The following is an 8,239-nucleotide window of genomic DNA, read 5'->3' on the forward strand; positions in this document are numbered from 1 at the left end:
TTCAGTGAGGACCTCTTAGCCCAGATCCCTGGTCAAGGTCATTCATAAAGTCACAGGCAGAGTGAGGAGTCAAACTCAGATGTCTTCCCAGTCATCTTGGCTGTCCCATCCTGTGGTGGTCTTTAGAAAGCCACTCGATATCAGGTATGCCATGCCGCTAACTGCAGTGTGACAACGGGCAGCATCGATTTCAATCTGAGAAGCTGCCAGGGCCAGTCCGCAAATAGGAGAGTGTGTGAGCAAGTGCGAGAGTGAGTGTGTGTGTTTAACAGGTGGTGTACGGTTATCTTTCTCTCATTCTTCTTTGTCACATCTGTCCTGAGGTAAGCCCTCAACAAGCATTTGTTGAATAAATGAAGGATGGAAGGGAATGAAAAATGAAGAATGACAAGAAGTGAAGAAGGAAGAGAGGGGAGGAGGAAGAGAGGAGAAGGAAGGGAGGCAAGGAGGGAGGGAAGGGAAAGAAGGAAGGGAAAGAAGGCATGAATGGGGGAGGGGAGGGAGGAAGAGATAGAGGGAGAGATAGAGGGAGAGGGGGAAGCCGAGGGTGGGCGAAAGGGAGGAAGGGTAGGGGGGCCAGAGGAAGGAAGAAGGAGTGGGGGGAGTAGAGGAAGGGGGGGGCAGTGAGGAAAGAATGGGAGGAAGGAGGTGGGGGAAGGAAGGGGGAGGAAGCCCAGTGCACGTGCAGGGTCTCGAACCACCAGCGACATCTGGCGGATGATCCTGAGGTGATTTAACCTGGTTTAGAGCACTTTTCAGAAATAAGATGTAAAACACTTTCTGGCCAACTGGATTATTTTATTAACTCTTGTTTCAACCTATTTGGACTCAGGTGAATTCAAAGCTTGCTTCCCTTGGGGAGGATGACTCTTGATCCAGCACGGCCGTCGCGTCTGACAGCAGTGAGAGGGCATTGCCTGCCTGCGTTTCCTCCGCAGACACCACAGAAATGACCCATTCGTGAGGGCACATGGAACATGAACGTTTTGGGGAATGAGTCCATATTCAGAGTCAGAAAAATTCCAGGAAATCCAGACCCATGATTTTATTAGATTCCTGTTTAGAAGGAGAATTATCTCTGTATGTAGAATCTGAGCCCATGAGCGATGCCCGAGACAGGAAGTACAGCTCTTCTGTGTCTGACTCAAACAAGAACGACCGGCTTTTCTCTCTTATGATGTATCTAATTCTAGAGGTAAAGCCGAAATGCTGAATTTTATTTCTGTGATTTTTCCTTCAGGCCCAGTCCCTCCATGGGGTAGCGTCTTATGTCATGGATCTCATTTCACCTAACCAGCTGTCCGAAGTCGCCTGTCTCCTGTCCCTTTCAGAACCTCACTGACGGACCAAAGAAATTGATAGGATGTGATAATTCTTGTGTTAGAGGACAAGATTTGATTTTTAAACACAGGCCTCCTGGAAGCATAATGTTTTAGCTCAAGAATTACGTTTCTTCTGCCAGTGGAGATTTCTGGCATTAGATCACGTTGGGAGGGAGGTGGGTTTAAATCACTCCTGTCCTCCATTTGGTTGCCTGCCAGTCCTACCACCTGGGCAGCCATATGTTCCTGCAAATGCATGAAGAGGTTGTATCAGAAAATCATCCATTTAGCAAGTGTGATTGAAGACCCGCTAGGTGCTAGGCACTATGTTGTCAGGGCCCAAGGCACAGAGATTATGTGAAGGCAGGTCTGTACCTTGAGGGAAGAGACAGGCGAGGATTTTAGTGATTCAGTTGCACAAAGCTGGGTGCTGGCAGTGGGGAGCGAAGTGGATGGGCTTCAGGGTCGGAAAGGAGGTAGACCACAGCAATGGTAACTGGCCAGTGCTGATGGAGTCGGGGGAGGGAAGGATCCAGGGTGACTCCCAGTTTTATTTGGGAAACCAGACAGGTAGAATGAAGGGCACAGGAGAACGTAGCCATAGGGGGAATCAGAATTACACCAGATGCATGTGTGCGTGTGTAGATGAAAATGTGAGTGTGTGACAAGTGAGGATGGTGTATTTTCAGTTTAGGGATGAATGAATGACTTTGAGCCTGAAGAAAGGCAAGTCCCGGAAGACCTCACTGTTACCAATCAGGATTACACTACACACCACAGTCTTTATCATAATCATAACATTTCAATCATTCAAAGACCATGCTTAATTTTTCTCTTCACCCTTCAGGACGTTTAATATGCAACTCTTGCATTGGAAGCTCCTACGGCTAAGGAAAACCATAAGGACCACAGGACAGCTGAGCATACACAGAGCCCAAACACAGAGGAATGGGAGACGTGATTGACCCCGCGGGAGCCCTGTTCTGCTGTGGGCATCACCTGGCACTGGACCAGGGCGCTCCAACAGGCTGGCATGCGGTGTGAGTGCTTCTCTCACCCTTCTTAGGTGCTAGAAACTGACCATCCTGGATGGCAGGTGGGTCTACGGACATCTGCCCCTGAGCAAGAGAGAAGAGAGGAGGTAGCCCGCTGGTCCCAGGTGCTGCACTGGGACCTTCCTTCCATGTATTTATTGGAATCCAAAGTAAAATCTTCACTGTCCTTCACACTCTCAGTTCCAGCTTCTAAGATTCCAGAAATTCTTGCCATGTTAGTCCTAGATTTTTTTCTCCCTTTCATAACGACATTGTCCTCAGAAGGTTTCCGTTAACCTGGGATATACTTACTTACCAACTGAAAAAATCAAATAGCAGTTTCTAACTTGATAGTTTCCCTGTGATGCTTGAAAACAGAAACTGTGGACTGAAAGCCAGGAACCAAGGAACCGAACGTTTTGAGTCGGCGACCAGGGCAAAAAAGGTCCATTCTGCAGGAGGCTATGGCAGGATGGGGTGGGAGAAAGGAAATAAATATTAATGATTAGGGGGTGACTGGTGTCCCCCTTAAAATTCCTCTGTTGAAATCTTAATCCCCAGTACCTTAGACCGTGACTGTATTTGGAGGCAGGATCTCTAAACAGGTGATTAAGTTAAAAGGAGGCCATGGGGGACAAAAGGAGGCCAGTAGGTTCTAATCTAACCTGACTAGTGTCCTTATAAGATTAGGATACAGACTAGTACAGATGGAAGGCCGTGGGCAGACACAGGGACAAGGTGGCCCCCACGAGCCAAGGAAAGAGGCCTCAGAAGAAACCAGACCTGGGCTTTCAGCTTCCAGAGCTCTGAGGAAATAACTTCTCTGTTGTTGAAGCCCCCAGCCTGTAGCGCTTAGGGAGTCCGCCCTAGCCAACCAAAACACCACCCAAAGGCGTGAGTGGGAGAGTCTGCGTGGTCTGCGCGGATTCTTACGCCAGACTGGCTGCTGTTATAATTTTACCGAGCATTTACTGAGTGTTAGGGCTAGCACATGGTAACAGTTTTTATGATCTTAAAATGCATTTTCTTCATCCTTGTGCCTGTAGGGGGGACGTGAAAGTTGTAGCGGCTCATCCATGATTCTGTGCCAAGCTGGAGCGAAGAAAACGCCCTTAACACATCCCTGCGGAGTGATCCAAATTCCGGAATAATGGTCCATTTGTCGGGCCCCGCAAAACTGTGGAACCCGCATCGCTCTTCTGTGTCAAGGAAGGGTTTGTCTTAGCTTCCTTTCGCCTGTTAAAGACGGTTCTAGAAATTCTTGCCATGTTAGTCCTATTTTTTTTTTTTTTTCCCTTGACAGCGTGGACACCGACCTTCTACTCTGCACTTTGAAATCTATATGGCTTTTCTAAGTAAAATGTGAAAAGTGCTTTGGGATTGGAGTTGCTTGGAATTACAGCCATGGTAGGCTAAGCTCCTCCGAACCCTTTCTTTCTCTCAGGGTCCTTCTTTTCATCAGAGTGAGAAAAACAAATCTTTTTATTTTTTGAAAACATGAGAGTGCATGGATAAGTGATTCCTTCCCTACTTGGGGGCTACGTGGAGGTAGAAGAAGGAATGCAAAACGAAGAGAGGAAAGGAGAGCCTAGGAGCCTGGAGGGGGGGGTGGTTATTTGCTTTCACCTCCATTCCCCAACCTCACCCTCTGCTTTTGGGTGCCGTGCCCTGTGCTCTGGGACATGACCTCAGTGGACCCTGTCACTGGAACTCTTGCCTGTTGCTGTCTGGCTGGTTTGGCTAATAGGAGCCATGGAGAGGTTGAGGGAGGGAGACACAGAGAGAGAGAGGTCTGGGCATTTATCTCCCCCTGCCCTTGCACGATTGGCCACAGTTCTGGAAATTTCTCTGTCTGTGGTTGGCTCCAGGAAGTGTATCTCCTCCTTTTTCCCCTCAGGCTTAGGAGTAGTAGTTGCTCCCATCCTTCTGTTGCTTCATCATTGCTCATTATTTCTTTCAGGGCTGCCTACTGCTTTGCAAATAGTCTTCATTGAAATGTTCTCTCAGTTAAACCTTTGAATATGCCAATGATATCCTCACTTCACCATCCTCACAGCTCAGAGGACATTTGCTTTCTCATATTGGCTAACTAAAGCAATAGCATGTATTCTGGAAAACTTGGCGTCCTCTCTCCTTCTGCTACTGTATAGCGAGGAAGTAGTCAAGGTCACCATTGTGCATCTCTCAGTGGACTCTTGTACCTTTTTAATCATTCACGCATGTGCCTTCTTGTGGTTTCCACCAGGTGCATGCAGGCTAGGCTAGGATGGATGGGGATGAGGTTCCCTGTGAGACATAATAACGGATGTAACAAAACAAAAATAAAAACAAAAACCACAGACTTGTATGTATGTATCTCCAAGGGTATGCTGGCCAGTGTTTTAAGGCTAGCCCTCTTGTTGGGGGGGGGCTGTTTTATGGCATTTGTCATTTACTGTGGTATAACTATTTCCACCATGGCCAATTTCAAACCACCAGTTTGACCTCACTGAATATAAATTGGGGAGAGATGCTCCCTAAACATCAGCGTTTGGGGGCTGGTACCAGCTGACTCCAGCAACCCACTGTTTATATCCAACTATAGACAGATTGGGACGAACACATTGGTCTTACGGTGGGAATGTAATAGGTTAAAATATTAGCCATAGTAAAGTTGTTTATCAGGAGAGTCATTGTGCGACAAAATGGGGGTACTAAGTAGTTAGCAGGTGAACATAGCAGGTGTGTTTGTGTTTTTGGTGGAAGGTACAATTGTTGTGTGATCACTCCAGGCTTAAAATGCAAATTGGAGGCAGCTTTGTGATTCTAGGGTCCTAGTGACAGTCTCCAAACTATTGAACGTGTTGGCCTCTTGCAAATAAACCTGAGTTATAGCCGAGGGGTAGGGGAGGGGGTTGGCTTTTCTCCTTTCTCAGTTCATTTTTATGTCTCATTAGCGACGTGAGGAAAAGGTGAAAATATTATCTAAAAATGAGAGAACAACCTCTTTGGTTTCCCTTTTTGTTCTCTGAAGATACTTGTAAAATGTGACCAAGACTGTATAACTGAATGATGGAATCCAGAACCCGCAAGTTGGCCATTAAAGTTTGAAAGAATAAAGTCCAAAGAAAACAATAAGTAGAAGTAGTAAATAAATAGCAGGTGTAAAAGTACAGTACTTGTGACCCCCTAATGGGGGCCCTGATGAAAATATAAATAGGTTTCAAAAATGTTTGGAGAAATTCTGGGATGAAAGGAGTACTGTAAGTTATTATGGAAACTAGCTAAATTTTCAGTTGATTCCAAACCTCTTGAAGTACATGCCATGATCCCCTACATGTTATATCATTAAATGAAACTATAAAAATTCAATGGGAATTTATCCCATTGGGAATTTATTCCGGTATTTTTTTAACTTGCGTGCAAATTCAGTTTCTGTAGGTACATGCTCTTTCAAATCCATTCGTGGGGGACACCTGGGTGGCTCAGTCTGCTAAGGGTCTGCCTTCGGCTCAGGTTATGATCCTAGGGTCTTGGAATGGAGTCCAGCAAGGGGCTCTTTGCTTAGTAGGGAGCCTGCTTCCCCCTCTGCCTGCCGTTCCCCCTGCTTGTGCTCTCTCTCTCTTTCTCTGACAAATAAATAAAATCTTTAAAAAATCCATTAGTGGAAGCCAGTGGTATTCTGAGTGTGGGGTGCTATGAGCAGTCAGGTCTCTGTGCAACAATACGGAAGTCCATTGTATATAGAGAATTTAAAAACAGTAATAAAACTGACTGCAGGTCAGCCTGCATTTTATCACCACCATGTGCTAGCAATTCTAAACAATATCAGTGATGAAATGATCCTTGGGAAAAAAAAAATCTGTTGTTGGTTTAAGTTGTAAACAATTTTTATGCTTACTACTAAGTTTTAATAATATATACATATATTAGCTCTAAATTCACAAGTATTTATTACTTGTCCTTTAATAAACATTCACATTGTACATAGAAATTAATTTGGAGAATTTCCAGTGATCTCATTGGCCCCCAACATATGTGGGCTCCGCACACATGCTTTTTCTAGATTAAGTTCACAATAGTTTGGATTTGTTTGAGCTCACTCCTGACAAAGTTTCTGTCTCCAACCCCTGAGGTTCTAATGCTCTTTGCACTGAAGTAGTATATTTGAAATAGACAATGAGGTACAGAGGTTATAAAGAGGGAGAAACAGAACTTGAATTATTTCAATTCTTTATCCTTTGTCACCACTTTGTCTTTATTTATGTTTAAATGAGAAACAGCGAAACAGTGCTGGGTGTAGGGTATAATCATTTTGTTTGGTTCGTACAGATTTCATCCTACATGATATAGTTTTGTGAACTTGACAAAGAGCTTTAAAATAGACTTTTCTTCTTCTTTTTAATTGTTAATTGTTTAAAACTAAACCCCCAAATGAAGAAATAAAATATTAATGGTATGATTTAGAAGCAAAAATTGAACTTCTATGGATGTTTCAGCTTTGTCCAAATCACTTCTTTAATGTTTATTGGCATGATTATATATACAAAGTTCAATAGAAGACATATTTAGCCTCTGGATTTATTATCTGAGTACTATTATTATTTATTTCATTTTGTATTTGTACTCAAAGTAATATCGTCCTGTAGGGGAGGAGAGTTAAATACTCTAAGTGTGTACACTAAGTAGATATGCTAGGTAAATATGAGAGACTTGTATCAGTATAAAGTCACTCCCTAGAGGTGACTGAGTGGCTCAGTAGGTTAAGCATCTGGCTTCTGCTCAGCTCATGATCCCAGATTCCTGGGATCAAGCTCTGCCTCAGGCTCCCCGCTCAGCTGGGAGTCTGCTTTTCGCTCTCCCTCTGCTCCTCCCCCTGTTTATGTTCTCCTCTCTCTCTGTCAAATAAATAAAGAAATAAAATCATTAAAAAACCCACCCTGTAAGATATCTGCTTTGTTACTATAATGTTTTATACATTCTTTAAGAGAAAATCACCCATAGTAGGTGTTAAGATCCTAACTAATCTAAAGGATGCCAAGTATAATAGACTCCAGCAGCATTGATGTAGAAATGATATGCGCACCCAGGACTGTCTGGTAGAGACCAGGGAGCACCTGAGTTCCTTCTCCTGCACACAGTGGTCACTGCAGGCTATGAGACTGAACGTCCCTCAAACTGTAAACCCAATGCCGCATGGCTGGAGTCTGAGAAAAAAAGGAGCACATGAAAACATCTTTCTAGGCTACCTGCTGAGCAGCTCATGTGCATGCACACACATGCACACAGACACGGACACAAAGTCCTCTTGGATAAGACAGCATCTTTTCCTCCCCTGACAGCATTGTCACCTGAAATGCACTCTGCCCATCTGTAATTTACAAGAGAGGAAAATGAAGAATCAGACTCTCTCACCCCTGAAACTACTGATCACACCTCAGTCTGTTGCTTCCTGCATGATACAATACCTGGAGATGGAATTCATCCTTGGAATGAATCCTCTTACTGGGTACCAGTAAAATGAAAGGGTTGCTACTATCATCTTTTAAAACTTGCTTACTCAATTTGCTGTCTTCTATTTTTGAATGATAACCACTTTTTATGTCCTAGGTGAGGGCTTATAGCTGTATAGCTATGTTCCATTACTGGAAAAACACTAGTTGTGCTGAAAAGCATTTTTCGGAACAAAAAATGGCATGCCCAGAAAGTTTATACTCAGGACTTAGTTTAAAAATTTTTATTCTTTCTTTTGAAGAAGACTTGTTTCTAGGGCAGTTTGTTAAATTCCTACTACTAGCTGAGGCAGGTTGCCTGTGTCTCTAACTTAATATCCTTTAATTTAATCACATTTGAAATCTGCATTCTTTCTTTCTAAAAACTAAATCTATCAGAGGTTGGTAACAT

General features: G+C 43.9%; 1 long non-coding RNA gene across 1 annotated transcript; it reads left to right on the top strand.

Annotated features, from left to right (window-relative positions):
• The first annotated feature begins 211 nt into the window (after positions 1 to 211).
• Positions 212 to 5,673, top strand: LOC131833156 (uncharacterized). Its single transcript, XR_009354344.1, has 5 exons — positions 212 to 323; positions 833 to 960; positions 1,241 to 1,498; positions 2,170 to 2,362; positions 3,403 to 5,673. It is a non-coding gene; the product is annotated as an uncharacterized LOC131833156 (long non-coding RNA).
• Positions 5,674 to 8,239: the final 2,566 nt, after the last annotated feature.

The sequence above is a fragment of the Mustela lutreola genome, chromosome 6 (assembly GCF_030435805.1).
Source record: "Mustela lutreola isolate mMusLut2 chromosome 6, mMusLut2.pri, whole genome shotgun sequence".
Classification (NCBI taxonomy): domain Eukaryota; kingdom Metazoa; phylum Chordata; class Mammalia; order Carnivora; family Mustelidae; genus Mustela; species Mustela lutreola.